The sequence below is a fragment of the Dermacentor albipictus genome, chromosome 1, assembly GCF_038994185.2.
Source record: "Dermacentor albipictus isolate Rhodes 1998 colony chromosome 1, USDA_Dalb.pri_finalv2, whole genome shotgun sequence".
In the NCBI taxonomy this organism is placed as follows: domain Eukaryota; kingdom Metazoa; phylum Arthropoda; class Arachnida; order Ixodida; family Ixodidae; genus Dermacentor; species Dermacentor albipictus.
In genome coordinates, this window is record NC_091821.1 from 349,255,100 (window position 1) to 349,271,723 (window position 16,624).

Below are 16,624 nucleotides of genomic sequence, written 5' to 3' on the forward strand. Positions count from 1 at the left end.
ACCGAAATACCGTTGTCGACTCTGTGTCCGCACGTGGGTTAATTAAGGACGAAGCCAAAGTTTCTAAACACTCGTTCTTTTTCTTTTTAATCGAAGCTCTGTTTGCGAACCCCTCCCGGATTTTTCTGAGCGTGGCTGAGTGCTGCTCGCTCACCCAATATCTCAGATGTAAGGTAGCACTGCAATCTTGACTACACTTACAGCTGCCCTGACGGCTAGCTTTGTTCTCTACGGAATTACGCAGGGATAAATGAAATTATGCCTAAATATTGCTACAGGCGTGTGGAATTTGATTGTATGTACGTACCCGCATGTTCGAGGAATAGCACAGACACTGTGCATCGGAGGGAAGGAGGGAGGCGGAACATCTGCCTCTCAGCGACATCGTCGCCGGCGCTTCCATCGAAAGCATCAGAATCCGTCTCCACTGAGATCATGCCTCCGAAAGCGTCTGAACCAGCTTCTTCCAAGGCCCCATCTACGGCAGTAAACAATGATCACAGTCAACGACGATGCCCAGCTTATCAACCTTCTTAAGATGCTTGTCAACATCATTAGGTCTCTGACTGCCGGTCGTCAGACACCAGCAGCATTAGCCGCAGAACAACTTCTCGAAGCTCTCATTCCAGTTCTAGACGGCCTTCATTAGACACAATATGCACACCTGACGAAAGTCTCGTCCATTTGGGCTGCAATGGAATGTCAGGTCGCCGCTACCACCGCGGCACGTTGATCTAGTCCTTCGGCTCCTCGCAATTAACACTCCTCCGGATGTTATAGCGCTTCAAGAAGCCAATGTAAGAAAAGATGAATTCAGACTTCCAGGCTTCTTAGGCGCCCACAGCAACACTCGATGCACATTGCCGGCATGCGGTACTTTCCAGCGCACGGATGTCACGCACCCATGAAATGCTTCAAAAGCATCGTTATTCGTACGCGCTGATCTACATTTCGCAGTTATTGGCACCAGGTGACATCTGCGATGCCGATTTTGAATGTTCTGCTGTTGCTGTGAGTCCCAGAGATACAACGACGACCGTGGCCAGCATATATTATCGACCGATGCGTTATTCACACACAACATTACCGGAGTGCTTAGTCTCTTGTTACGGCCCATCATTAGTGCTGTGCGGAGACTTCAATGCTCAACATTCTCGCTGGTGTTGTCGTCTACAAGACAGTCGTGGCGTAGAGATAAATGAACTTATTGTTAGACATGATCTACAAACCGTTAATGACGGCGCACCTACATTTGTCGGCAGAGGAAAGGAAGAATCCACCATCGACCATGCGGTGTCAACGATAGTTGAGCGCCTGGCCTGGTCATGTGAAGCTGACCAATGGGGCTCAGATTAGCTACCAGTATGGTTGGTTCCAGAGAATGTTCCTGGGTGCCAGACTGCCGCCTACGCCGTGACAAATTGAGACCAGTTCCGCCAGCTGATTTCAATGGCGCCATTACACGACAAGCTGTTCAAACTGGCGAGTGAGTGTCTACAACAAACTACGGTATGACGATGACGGCGCTTTGAAAGAAACGGCCTCGCTGGAAAGCTGGCTCTAATTTTTCAAGGTCGCATATGTGTGTGGGGTTTCTTACTTCATTTTTCTGCCAAATATTAGAAAATAAAAGTTCAAGCTTTGACTGTTCACGCTGTTCCAGCCTAGATAACGAGGCAGAATAGAGCTCTGGAAGTCTATGTAGTTTAGCGTGCGTCTATAAAACGCAACATTGAGGCACTCAAAGTCGAGTGATTCGGTGACTACTCGACCTTTAGAATACGCGTCGGAGGCTTGTTGCTGACGAAAGACTGCCTGAGGATATGTTATATATTGCACCGCATGAAAAAAAAGAAAGAAAAGAAAGAAAGAAGGAAAGGTAAATAAAGAAGGGATCTCTAGATTTCTGAGATGTGTGCTGCGAAATAGAGCGATCGCAGACGCAATAAGGCTCTGTTCCACAGGAGAACCCTACGAGAAGCTGACATAAAGAGCGATAAAGTTTTGTGGTGCGTGACGTCAGCAAAGACGTACTACTCCTCACAGCTACGACAGAGCATCTGAACATGCTTGGGCAAAAAAAAAAAAGAAGAAGGAAGAAACCAAAACGCTGTTGTTAAGAAGCGTGCTATGACGTGGTAGTTGAAAGGTGTGCACCTTTTCATACTTGGGTGGCATTTTTGCCTGATGGTATTGTGCGTGAGGTGCTGTGACAGAGTCAACTAATTTCATACGATTAGCCGTCCCCACACCCACTTCCAGAGAAGACGGAATAAAAGAGCGACTTATACCTGCAGGTTGTTTCAGTAAAGCATTTCGTCTCTCCTTTGCAACGAACAACCGAGGATAAGTCACTCCGTACTGCAGGCAGCTCTTGAATGGTCACGAAAAAAAAAAGCAGGAAAACAAAAACAAAAGGTTAACGCAGTGTGCCTGTCGATGTCTTGAAAGGTGAACATATAGAATATGGGTTCACAAGGAAGCTCCGGCGCTGTAATATACGCAGGAATAGACGACCATTGTAGCCATTACCATTATTACTAATACTGCTCTACACTGCTTTGCAATAACAATAAACTTCATCCTATTACTAATACTGCCGTCGTCGTCGTCATCATCACACTGCTGCTTTATTTTCATAGCAAGACGAGGCCTTCTCCAAGCGATCTCCAATTACTTTCTCCTGACCCCAGCTGACCGCATCATACCCCTGCGAATTTAATAATTTCATTAAACCGCCCGATTCCCTGCTGTCCATGACTGCGTTTCCCTTCGGTAGATTATCATTTCTTGAACTCTAACCAACCTACCAGTTATCTTCCCTACACATTACATGCACGCCATCCCAACTGTATTTTATACTCTTATTATCAAGTATGTATATCGGCTACCCTCGTTCGCATTTTAATCCACACCGCTGTCTCCCTATCGTCTTACGTTACACCTGCAATGTTTCGTTCCATCGGTCGTAGTTCGGTCTAGCGGCAAAACGAAGACTATAGGTGAAACGTAAAGTTGGACGTCTGGAAGAATGTGCTCCTAGCAAAACTGTCGCAGTGAAGATACGATAGGGAGGAAGATCGATTGTAGGCTATAGGTAGCTCTAGAATACGACGATTCCTAAATACGCACATAATGCACCTCTTTTCAATACACCCATGGCTATGCGTTGACGCACGTTGTTTGCGTAATGTGTTCGCATATTTGTTTCTTCACAGCTCTCACTAAAGATCAGGCCTTGAATAAACATTTTAAGCATTCACCATTCAAGCACAACTTCTACCTTATTTTTCCCCTTTCCCTGCAGTACGTGATACTTGCTTTCTTCTTCATAGTTAGTGAAGTCGAGTGATTCCAGGGACAGCCAGTGCTAATCACAATCCGGAGCTGCGCGGGCTTACGCGTCATGTACCACTCAGCGGCGGTGTTGTTTTATATACGCATCTATTACCCGTATCGGTGGCTTATCAAAAAGGGTAAAAAAAAAAGAATAGTAGCAACGTTATTGCCTACATTGCATGCATAAACAAGACGTAGTTTAGTTTCCCGGAAACGGTCCTGAAAGGGGCTCCACAATTACGTGCCGTCTTTGTGCAGATCGCGGCAGCTGGGGTACTAATGTCGGCGCTATCACCGCCACCTTGTCACGCCTACCGATACCCGGTGGAAATGGCGGGATCATCGCTGGATCTTTCGACCATGTCAACCGTCACAGAAAACGTCAGCGGACAGAGGGCGTCGCCAACAGACCATCAAGTACTAAAGCGGCAGCCTCACGCCATCACAACGGGGCCCGGTGTCGACGAGAGCACTACCATGCGCTTACGTGCCGTCTTTGTGCAGGTTGGTGTCGCATATTATGCTACTCCTAAACCTAAGAAGCGCCGTTTTCTGTCGACACCGTGGCCCTTGTTCCTTGCTATTCGCTTTATTGGAAGTGTGCCTTTCACGTGGTTTTGCATTACGAGCTTTGTGACGCATCTGCTTGTACTTTTGTCCGGAGACGTTGAGCTGAATCCTGGACCTCTGACAGAGGCTCAAGTTGCGAAGCTCATGAAAGCTGTTGATGTCATTCCTGTAATTCAAGAAAACCAGCAAAAACTTTTGAAGGAGGTCTCAGTTATTCAGTCAAATCAATGCGAATTCACGGAGAAACTAGATTGTTTGGCAACAAAGCTATCCAAAGTAGAAGAAGAGATTGAGTCCTTCAGAGGCACACAGAAAGCTGTCACGAACCTTCAGTCGACTGTAGAATCTCTGACAAAACAAGTTCAAACTTTGTCAGGAAAAAACGACGACTTAGAAAACCGATCTAGGCGATGCAACCTTGTTTTCTATGGCATTACGGATACCGAAAGAGAAACCTGGGATGAGACAGAAAAAAATGTTATCTGTTTGTGTAAGGATCTGCTTGGTGTGAGCATCAGTCACAGTGATATTGAACGCGCTCACAGGATAGGGCGATACAGCACGCAAAAGTCACGACCAACTTTAGTTGCTTTTTCGTCCTACAAAACTTAACAGAAGGTCTTGCTTCAAGGTCGGAAGCTTAAAGAAACAACTTACGCTATGAGTGAGGACTACTCCGCGCAGGTTCGCTTATAAAGAAAGCATCTAATTTCATTCGCCAAAAAGCAAAGTCACCCCTTTAAGCTTCGGTATAACCGTTTGAATATTGGAAACAGCCCCTACATATTTGATAACGAGGCAAAAGAGGTAGTACAGTGCAAATCATAGCAAACCCACGAAGTTCACCATTCTGCGCATGACAAACAAAGTTTGCAGCTTATAATTATTAACTGTCGCAGCATAAAAAATAAAGCTGACGAGTTCGCGCTCGTAATTTCGCTGCATTGTCCGGACATTATCATTGGCACTGAATCTTGGCTGGATGACACAGTTTCAAATGCTGAAGTGTTCCCAACAGGCTACACGGTTTATCGCTCGGACAGGAACAGACATGGAGGGGGCGTATTTAAACTTGTTTCAGATAACTTGCAAAGCTGGCCGATCGATCTTTGCAACATAGACTGTGAGCTTGTCCTGTGTAAAGTTGCTTCACAAACTGGTAGGACAATTACAATAGCTTCGTTCTACAGGCCACCTGGAAATGATAGTAGAGCTATATCTAGCCTGTCCGAAGCACTGGCGTCAGTTTCTTGTGACGTTGTTCTACTGGGGGGTCACTTCAACCTACCAGACGTGTCCTGGGGTGGCGGTCTGCCGACCAATTTATCAAACTCATCGTTGCATTCTGCATTGCTTGACCTCACAAGTAGCTTCAACCTGACTCAGTGCGTCGAGTCCCCAACCAGAGTTACTGCTCTGTCATCCAACACCCTCGATCTCCTTTTCACAAATGAAACTGATCTGGTGTCTCCACCTGTCTGTGTTCCCGGTATCAGCGACCACGCTGTCGTTTTAACCAGCGTTTCTTATCCACACCAAAATAGAGCTCGGCTTACTCCAAAACTTATATACTTTTATGATCAGGGAAACTACCAGGCAATGAACAGTGAATTAACTGATTTTCTTCCAGCTTTTTCACAGGTTTGCTCAGAAAAAGATGTTAACATTGCTTGGAGCGTACTGAAAGATAAAATAGTTGCACTAATTTCGGAGCACATACCATCAAAATTACTAACTGCCAAACGTCGGAAAGATAAACCATGGATCACCCCCGAAATCCGTCAACTCCTTAGAAAAACACGCCGTCTTTTTCAGAACCTCAGAAAAAGCAAGATGCCAGTTACTTCTGAAAAGTTATTTTCTGTCCAGCAAGTTTGTAAATCTAAAATTAGTGAAGCGAAGCGTCATTTCTTCAGTACATTAGACGCAAAGATTCGAAACAATCACGATATTATATGGAAGCTTGCCAAAAAAACCAGGAAAGAGAAAATTGGTATACAATGTATCACGTCTGACAATGGCACGATAACAAATGATGAATTGAAAGCCACTGCTTTCAACGATTATTTCAGGTCCGCCTTTTCCGTTAATTCACCGATGAGCAATATCCCTTTACCGTCCTGCGCCTCAGTTTTTCAGGAAATGCCCGATATCACTTTATCAATTCATGGTATTTTTCAAATCCTTACCAGCCTAGACACAAATAAAGCGACAGGTCCTGATGGCATACCCAATCGCGTGCTGAAAGAATGCGCTAGTTCTCTTAGCAATCTTCTTCATACAATATATATGACGTCATTATCCGAAGGAATCGTGCCGGACGAATGGAAGTTTGCTCATGTGGTTCCTGTTCATAAGAAAGGACCAAAAAATAATTTAGAACAATATCGCCCAATTTCCCTCCTATTAAAATTAAATTATGGGGTTTTACGTGCCAAAACCACTTACTGATTATGAGGCACGCCGTAGTGGAGGGCTCCGGAAATTTCGACCACCTGGGGTTCTTTAACGTGCACCTAAATCTAAGCACACGGGTGTTTTCGCATTTCGCCCCCATCGAAATGCGGCCGCCGTGGCCGGGATTCGATCCCGCGACCTCGTGCTCAGCAGCCTAACACCATAGCCACTGAGCAACCGCGGCGGGTAATTTCCCTCCTATGCGGCGCTTCGAAAATTATGGAACACATCGTATACAGCAACCTAATAAGGCATTTGAATTCGCAAAACTTTTTTTAAACAGAACAACATGGCTTTCGCGCCGGATTTTCTTGTGACACACAGTTAACGGAATTTTCTTTTGACATAACGACTGCATTAGATCAAGGTACTAGCGTTGACTGTTTGTTTTTAGATTTCAAAAAAGCATTCGATCGGGTACGGCATGATTGTATAATTCACAAGCTTCAGCACTTAAAAATTCCCGCTGACCTAATGAACTGGTTAATTAACTACTTCGTGAACCGCAGACAGATAACAGTGGTAAATGGATGTTGCTCATCAGCTGTTCCGGTCACGTCAGGAGTACCGCAGGGGTCTGTTCTGGGGCCGTTATTATTTCTTATTTTTATTAACGATATAGCGAAGAACATCCAGTCGAACCTACGATTGTACGCAGATGACTGCGTTGTTTATCGAGCGGTAAACAATCCAAATGACAGCAAAATCCTTCAAGATGACCTTAATAAAATTTCTAACTGGTGTACCACTTGGTGCATGGCCCTAAATGAATCAAAATGCAAATACGTGTGCTTTTCTAGAAAAAAAAACTGACGTTTCCCATTCTTACAGGCTAAATAATTCGACCATTTCGAACGTAACAGGGGCCAAGTACCTCGGCGTTCACTTCTCAAGCGATCTTACTTGGCATGATCACATTGCAGAGATTGCCGCGAAAGGGAATAATACACTAATGTTCTTGGCTCGAAATTTTCATCCCTGTCCTCTGGCAACCAAAAAGTTATTATACACGACATACGTAAGGCCTATTCTTGAATACGCGTGCACGATATGGGACCCTTATCAGGACAACCTTAAGTACATCTTAGAGCGCGTGCAAAACCGAGCGGCACGCTTTATCACTGGGAGCTATCGCAGATGTAGTAGCGTCACACAAATGAAAACACGCCTAGCGCTTACGACGTTAGCCGAACGCCGGCGCTGCTTGCGTCTCAAATTTTTTCATAAGATATTTTACAACAATACTGGCATTAATAAATCAAAATACATGCTTAACCCGCATTACACATCCCATCGCCGTGAACACCCATTAAAAGTAAGGCCAATGAAGTCAAGAACGAACTTGTTAAAGTATTCTTTTTTTCCAAAAACCATCAATGAATGGAATGCTCTGCCTCAGGATACCGTTTCTAAAACATCAAATTCAGCCTTTTTCGAAGAACTGCTTGACATGTGATCATTTCGCGTGTTTCTATGTTCTTTCTTTTTTTTTCGCGTTTCCTTGCCTACTATATGTATTTCTGAGTGTAGATGTGTTCATATGTTCATGTATGCCCATGTATGTGTGTATGTATGTACATATAGTCCATTTCTTTTTTTTTTCTCCTTTATGTTTTGGCATAGTTATGCTGCCTGCACTGCATTATTCGTCACCGTGTTTTTTTTTATGTAACCATAATTACAACTGTTTAACATGTGTATTACTTCCCCCCCCCACTGTAATGCTCTCCGAGCGAATGTGGGACTGTATAATAAATAAATAAATAAATAAATAAAATAAATAAATAAGGTCGCCCACCGGCTCACGCGAAGCGGACACGGCTGGGCTTGACATTATGAGCCGTGTCATCGTCCTAATTCAGGCCTCCCTCGCGGATGTCCCGCGGCGAGGAAAAAGGAGAGAGAGAGAGGGAGGGAGAGGGAGGGACGGAAAAGAGTAAAACGGTAAATAATGTTTCCCAGCAAATGACATCTTATGCGGGAAAATATCCGGTTTCCTCGGATACATGGCGAACCACCATTCATCCCACTCGCCACTGCCGTCGCCGTGGCACGGCATCGTGTGGGTTGTCGCCCGCGATGAAACCACTGTCAGCTTGAACCCGCCCACACGTCCCGAGCAATGACGATTCCTCGGGTGACGAAGAAGGCGGTTATACATACGTGCGTGGCGCTTTTGTTCGCTTGGATCTGTCGTTACGTAATGTCGGAGTCACTCGTCTCTCTTCTTTTGTCTTCCGGAAACGAGTGGCGTCCATTCTCGCCCAGGACGGTTACACGCCGAAACAACGTTGTCATATCGTAGACCGGAAGGCGGCCACTGAGTCGCCGAAAGCTGCCACTCGGTTGTCGCGCCGCGAGGAAGAAATACCCACGTTAGCATTTATATAGGGCCTCGTTACCTAAGCCTCGTGTCGCAATGCGTCGGTCACGCGCAGGCAAGGGACAACGGTGGTAGATTTCCGGTGCTGAGAGAGAGAGAGAGAGAGAGAGAGAGAGAGAAAGATAGCGAAATCGAAAAAGAGGCTATATCTAATAAAACCTGAAATATTTGCCTGGTGGCACGCCTAGCACGCTACTAAAGGTGATAGGGCTGATAAATGAAAGGATACACACAACATATGTCGGACGTGTAACCCACTCAAAACGCAGAATAAACAGAAATAAAGTATCTCGTTGTGAGCATTGTGTCGCAGAAGCCTTAAAAGCGAGTTCGCAGCGCTGGATGCGCAGGACACGAAGGGAGGCCATGGTGCATGGTGCAGGCACATTTCTTAGCTTAAGGTTCAGCAGCGCATCACGCGGGAACGTTTAGTGCAGTGGCTGATAGCTTGGGCAAACGTTAGAGAGCCTACAAAGATCTCATAAATGCATTAATTGTCACTCAAAAGACAAGCGCGCGAGCATCGTTAAGCTGCGAAAGTCATGTGCAGCGGATACTGTTGTTCATTTGTATTAAGTTATAAACAGGTGCTGCGAACCAAAACAAAAAGAAACCTTTTCCAAATGATGTTCTGCAGCTGTGCCGCACAGTTTAGACAAATATTGAGAGATGCGCCATGTGGATTGCATATGCTGCCTCCCCCCCCCCCCCCCCCCACATATATATATATACAATTTCGGCCCTCTGTTTACAGGGCAACTGAATTATTTTTGTACGTTTTGCTATTTAAACACCCCACGCACATACGCACCCATACTTCTATTTGGCTGCTGCGCCACTTTTGCGACACTTCCGGCGTGAACGCTTCAAGCTATCCGCCGCGTGCCTCAGTGCCTTGAACAGCATTCCGCTGGTCAGCACGAGGCCACAGTTTTAAATCTCGGCCACGGCAACACCATTCTAAAGAAGGTGAAATGCGAAAACGCCCTAGTAACTCCCAGATTTAGGACCACAAAGAACGCCGGGTAGTCAAACGAATCCGCACCCTCCCCTACGACATCTCTTGTATGTAGCTATGTAGCCCCTGTGTTGCTCGTGGCTGCTAAACCACGTTACTCAACCGAACATAAAGTTGGTTGAACGCATTGGAGAAGATCGAAATCCGTCACTGCCGAATGGAGGGATTTACATGCACCAGAAGAAGGTCAATGGTAGTAATTTTGCACATGCATTTGCCTTCGACCAACATTGGCTTTGTCTATCGCTGCGCCATTAATTGTCTCAACGACGACAGAGCTCAGTGATCACTGAGACAACACGCAGGCATACAAGAAGAAACACGCCATGACACAGTAAGTGCACGCCTTAGTTTCAAGCTCGGCCGTCCCCTCCTTGTGAGTGAAGTTTTATTCACGCCTTTTACATGTGAATAGAGCTTTCCTTACTTGCCGGATTTGGTTTACAAGTGTCGTGCTTTGGAATGCCGCTTCATTTATCACGGATCTAACGAGTCCGAGACCGACTAACAATACTTACACGTGGCGCCTCTAATACGCTGCATAACTTATACCAACAAGCTTGCATAAATTAAGCAGTGAAGCCGCCGCGATGTACAAGAGAGTACGCGAGTACTCCAAATGCATTTGCCAGAAGACCCACTTGAAGATACGCAGAAGTCCAAATTCAGCGCGTTCCGCTTGAGCCGGCCATCAACGACTAAAGTATACAGAACACACGAGCCACGCGCAAGCGAAATTTCTTCAGAAACCAGGAACGTACGTCAGGGAGGAAGAAAATGCCCTCATTATACTATACTCCGCGAGACCGCGATGCCAGATTTTCAGATATTCAAGTCTGAAAGAAATTTAATTTCGTCCCGGCTCCCATGCTGCGAAACAACGTTCGTGGTCCGGTGCTCGGAGACAAAGGAGTCATGCGAGCGCTCTGCAAGCAGAGTCAGTTCTATGCTGAGCCCCAGAACAATTAACACACGGGAGCACAAAGCGGCAAATGTATGCCCATACACTGTGAGAACAATGCCACTGCTCGCGTAGAGGGCCCATTCATTTTTGGGAGATCCTTTCGCGCTAGCACCGCACAAGGAGACGTGACAAACAACTTAACACAGCTCTTCAGTTGGCCAATTGAAGCGCATAAGTTACCTTGCACTTTGAGAACCAATTTCACCGTGATCTATTTTTTCCCCCGCTTCTTCCTCGTGGGAGTGCGTGCAAAAGTTATTCTTGTTTTTTCGTTCGTCAATGGTAACGCAGTGAAAGACAGCATACGTGACGTCAGGCTGCAGGTCTCGACGTCGTTTAAGTAATGCGTCAGCAAGTCTATAGGTGCCGATTGCGGAAAATCAACGAAGGGAGTCCGCTCGCAGAAAACGAAGAGAAAATAGTCAGGATGGTTCTTTTATAACAGGCGAAGCCACCTGCTTAATCGAGGCTGTTTTTCAAAGGGTTCAACGGGTCCAACGTCTTCGTGTCCCAAGCTGTTTACATTCGGTGGTTGAACGCGCTAGCGATGCCTGTATGGTGGCTTGTTATTTTGCGAGAAAGGAAAGTTCATCATGAGTGATAAACGATGGCGGTGGTTTCGCGAGACCTTTTCCGAGGCTAGGTTTCACCACGCTAGGTTGAAGGCGGTGGTCTGAGAAGCCAGTTTTACTTTCACAGACACGGGTTAAAGACGACCCCAGCGGAAACGTGTGACTCATAGAAATAGTTGCTAGCGCTGAAGACAATTTACAATGAGCCGAATTTCCGAGGCAGCTACACGACGAAGTTATGAATATTGGTAGCGCCTTTATACCACTGAATAATAAAAAAAAGCAACCAAATAGGGAACTGTTCTGTTCTTTTAAATGAACTCTAAAGCGTTATACGTGAAAAGCCATATATTATTTGATCTGACAAATATATCCTCCAAATCTTCGCCGAGGTGGATCTATGTAATGTCGACGTTGTTTTATAGGTTTAGTGAATGCCAAGCGGCTAGCACCACAAATATGTTTTAGTTCTTACAGTGTTCACCATGTGTTTGTACAGCGCACTAGCGGACGGCGTTGAATGATAATGCGCCCAACCCGCAACGTTCCTTGCAGACACTTGACTGGCCGGACGTAGCGGCAACTAAAGGCTGGGAAAGACACTGACTGTGCTTACAAGTTTAAAATTCGCAGACTTCTCAACTCCTGCAGCTAAAAGGCGCATTAGTTCCGTGAACACCCGCTGAAATGCGTGGCGGAACTAAGTAGCGCGGCCGAAAAGCAGCAACGAAACGAACAGTTTTCATTCGGAGAGGCACCACCAAAAATTAAATGCAAATGGCAGATTACGAAGCAGCCCTAACAAGCGCTTTTTGGTTGAGCTTGAAACGCACAGTTGTTCACAACTACGTATACCGAATACTTGACTAAATATCGCACTCTAATGAGGCTCTACAGGAGCGGTAGTTGCTTTACCGTGCTTGCGGAACCGACGATGCAGCGAAGAAAGTCTGGTGAGGCTAATCTGCCCGAGCAGGCTGTGCAGAGCAGCACGTTACGCGAAAAGAGCTCCGGCTCGCACCAACGAGTGCTTAATGCTAATCAGAGTATTTCACGCCCTACGTAATTGGGTTCTGTTAGAGCCAGCAGCGAGTGTTTCTCCACGGGCCTGGAAAGTAGGCAAATAACGACAACAGCGCTTCGTAGAATTGTAGGACGACGTTTGCAGGGTGCTTTACTTCCCGTACTAGTGTGCAAGGAAGCCATTTGTAATCTTCTGGCGAGAAATAGATCGTAAAAAAACACAAAAATGATAGCATGATCTTCTCGCCAAACCATTTCCTCGAAGGAAAATACTGCGGAATTTCACGCGCCGCAAAACACTCGAATGCCGTTCCGGAGCGCCTTTCGATCCGACGGTAAACACTTGCCGACGAAATATCCGCGCTAGCGGCGTTCATTAGATGGATACTGGAGCCACGGAAGTGATTTCGTACCACTACCGTGCCCGCGTTATAGTGGGAGCAAACAAAGCGACGGAAAAGCGCGATTCATTCACCGGAAGCCTGCACAATGGTATTACGGCCTTTGAGTGAAAAGCAAGCCAACGGGATCAAATTAGCCGTAGGTGGCTATTGTGGACGATGGCGTTTGGCAGACATAAACTAAAAAAAAAAGAAAGAATACAAAGGTTTCATGCGGGGAGCCTATAAGAAATCACTGTGAACGATCGTAGCTTGGACTCAATGTTGACAGTTATAAAGTACACGCGTTAGCAAGTTGATACCACATTGTATAGTCTGTAGTAACTAAGTTTCTTGTTCTAGGAAATTATAGAATGGTCTCCGAAGAGCCAGAATGCTATATTTTCAAAGGTGCCTAGATTTCGCTCACTTCATGTGCCGGCAAACTGATGGAGAAAGCAGTGCATGCCAGGCTTTCAGTGCATTTGGAGGAAAACTATCACATGCCCCGTACCTTGTTTAGCTTCAGGGAGTGTCTATCCACGCAAGACTTACTGTTACAGTTCAAGATGGAAGTTATTGACCCACCCAACAAACGCAACAGGTCAAGCCATCTTAGCCATGGATCTCAAGGGCGCTTTCGATAATGTGAAGCATTCAAAGATCCTGGACAACCTGCGGAAGAGGCAGTGTGGAAGAAGGAATTTTGACTACGTCAGAGACTTTCTACGAGACAACAAGCTCATGTAAAAACTGCAGATGTTAGGTCCCAACCAATCCCTATGGGCATTAGGGGTACACCCCAAGGAGCAGTCCTGTCCCCTCTGCTCTTCAATATTACCCTTGTAAATTTGCCAGAACAACTCGACCGCATAGAGGGAATTCGACGCGCCCTCTATACAGATGGCATCATGGTCTGGGTGACGAAGGGCAGTCTGGGGCAGATGAAAGAGGCGCTCCAAGAGGATGCTTAGACAGTCCAAAAGTATGCCGAGGAGTGCGGAATGCGCTGCTCTCCGGAAAAAATCGACATAGGGTGCACGACGCCGCGATCCCTAAAGTAGAGACAGTGCGTATCCTGGGTCTACTGGTTAACAACAAGGGTGTCAACGCAGCAATGATTACTCAACTCAGTACATCATGCGAACACGCGACACGAAGGATCACTCGTATCACCAGTAAGACGAGAGGGTTGATGGAGAAGGACACTCTTCGGTTGGTCAAAGCCTTTATACTCAGCTGAATCGTGTAAGTGGCTCCGCGCCTTCGGATGAGGAGGTGCGATTTAATACACTTCGATGTCATGAATAGAACAACATATAAGAAGGCGGTAAGACTGCCGTTCAAAACATCTACAGCGCGCTTGTTGCAGTGTAAGGTGCACAATACAACAGATGAGATAATTGAGGCACACCTATTAAGTCAATATGCCAGATTGGCAGGAACGAAAACAAGACGCAAGGTGCTGGAGGAATTGAATATCAGCTGTCCTTACTATACGGCAATAAGACAAGACATTCCGAAGGAGTGGAGGAGCAAGTTTGCGACACTGCCTTTTCCTAAAAAATATGCTCCTGGAACATCATCAAGCAAGGAAGAGGGCAAAAGCCAAGATGGCCCGGATCTATTCTAAATTAGAGGAAGTCGTCTTCGTGGATACTGCAGGTCCGGTAGGAGGAGTCTCCTCCATGCTGGTGTTGCATCAAGGGCAGACGGTCAATGGATTTTCTGTTCGGCACGGGAAAATTGCAGAATTGGAAAAGGTGGCGGTCACCTAGGCAGCTTCGCATCGTAATTCCGAATACATCATTAGCGACTCGCAAACTGCATATAGAAATTACACGCGGGGCTGTATTTCACCGCTAGCTTGCAGGATCCTGAAACAATCTGGGGTTTTCGCTTCGCGCAAAGAGCTGATTTAGGTGCCAGGTCATGATGGTGTAGAGGGAAATGAGTGCGCACACGCTGCCGCCCGAGCTTTTCTCCCCCGGGATTCATCCTTCTGTCTCCCCGAAGACTCGGACTTCCCAGTGCCATAAGTAACTTATGCAGATGTATTAGAGCACATCCGCTTATTGCGACAAAAATACCCAGGCTCGGCTAAAAGATTAGATAAAGCACAAGAATGTCCTTTATGGTGATTACAAACCATGTCATTTAATAACCCAGTCAAGCTACTGTGATTGAGCCACAATCCCTTTTAGTCGAATGTAAATTCTTAGGGCACAAAGCATATTTGTACCATATGGTATGGGCCTGCCAGGTTAATAGCGTCTTAGACACTATATAACAGCCAAAGTGGGAATGATGGGAGGCAGCCCTGTCCAGCTCAACTATCGAGGAACAGCAAGCCCTCCTGGTAAGAGCCAGGTCGCCGGCCTTCGCCAACGGTATTCCGGAATAAGAATCCGACCACCCTTCTCCTAACTCCCCTCCCCTTTTCCTTTCAATAAAACGTTTTCATCATCATCATCAAAGGTGCTATTTCTTGAAGCACGCTCACGAAATTGTTTTCCCGTTTGGGTGATTGCGGCACCAATTTAGAAATATTAGTTGCCGAGACGCGTACAACAAAGCGTAGGTTGGTAAAACTGCTGAGTAAAGTGTTCGACTACTGAACACTCGAACTACAGTTACCTGGCGCCGTATTTTTTATGGATTCATTGAATTTTGGTCTCAACTTTCGCTCTTCCAATATCTGTCTTTCCAGAACCCTTTACGTCTCTTCTGGGGTAACAGGCCAGAAACTTGCTCCTCCGGTTTGCCTTTCCTATCACTAAAGTTTTCGTCTGGCTGGCTTTGTATCCGTTTTATTTATTTATTGTCATCCGTCCAGCCGAATAATAATAAAAGAGCAAAGAAAGAAAGAAAGAAAGAAAGAAAGAAAGAAAGAAAGAAAGAAAGAAAGAAAGGAAGAAAGAAAGAAAGAAAGAAACACGTTTGACCTCATACTTCAGGAGCGCAGCTTCAGAGGTTCCCGTTTGCTATCTAACGGGGTACATGTTCTTCCCTATGCAGATTATCTGGCATATTTTTGCACTGATACAGAGAGTGCGGAGACTGCCCCTGCAATTACGCAGCAATATTGTGCTTTGTCTGGCGCTAGCATTATTTAGGAGAAAAGTTCAGGTTTTTGGTTTGGGCAATAGTGTACGAGGCCATCTAATTATGCCTGGATTCAACGGAACGACGATATGAGGTATTTGGCAGAACCACTCTCACAGTACCGAAACAGCAACTCCCTTGGTCAACAGAGGTTGCAGAAGTACAAAGGAAAGCAAATGCATGGCAGGTGCGGAAGATATCCTTATTTAGTCACGGTAATTTCTGTAATACGTTCCATGTTGCCCGTTCAATGTATGGTCTACAAGTATTGCACTGTTCTCTGCTTCCTAAGTAAACACTTGACCGTGTTTTTACTACAATTATATGGAATTGACGTTGTGAGTTCATGCGACGAGACAACCTCTTTCTTCCATTCGAACAGGGAGGCCTTGGTTTAGCTCTCCTTTTCGTCAAACTGCTTGTTTCCCGATCATCTTTTTTTCCATAATGATACACATTCCTTCATTTTTTTAAATGTTGCAGTTGCAGCTATTACTTGTAAATTATCGTCTTAAACTGCTTTATCATCCACATTCAAGGAAGCACCAAGGAGAACTCGAGGTTTCCTCAAGGAAGTCTAGGAAACTTTCCTTTTCGTAACCGTATACGTTACAACAGGAACCATATGTTCAGTGCTTCTCGTAAGGCATCTCAGTGCAGCATACTGCACTGAGATACAGCCTGTTCTGAGTTCTTCTACACCATGCCCGTTATATGGAATGTAAGATCAAAGATGTGCTAAGACGTATAAGTCGAATGTGCGTTCCTCCTGGTGTAAAAACAGCTTACTTTAACTTACATTCAGCAACCCTT

General features: G+C 45.7%; 1 protein-coding gene across 4 annotated transcripts in view; it reads left to right on the forward strand.

Moving 5' to 3' along the window:
• LOC135897041 (neuropeptide receptor 15-like) overlaps positions 1 to 16,624 on the forward strand; it is a 142,549-nt gene that overhangs the window by 55,356 nt on the left and 70,569 nt on the right. For all 4 annotated transcript variants that reach the window (XM_070531787.1, XM_070531788.1, XM_070531786.1 and 1 more), the window contains one exon: positions 3,598 to 3,843. The gene's annotated coding sequence lies outside the window, so the exon portion shown is untranslated. The remainder of the gene's footprint in view (positions 1 to 3,597; positions 3,844 to 16,624) is intronic.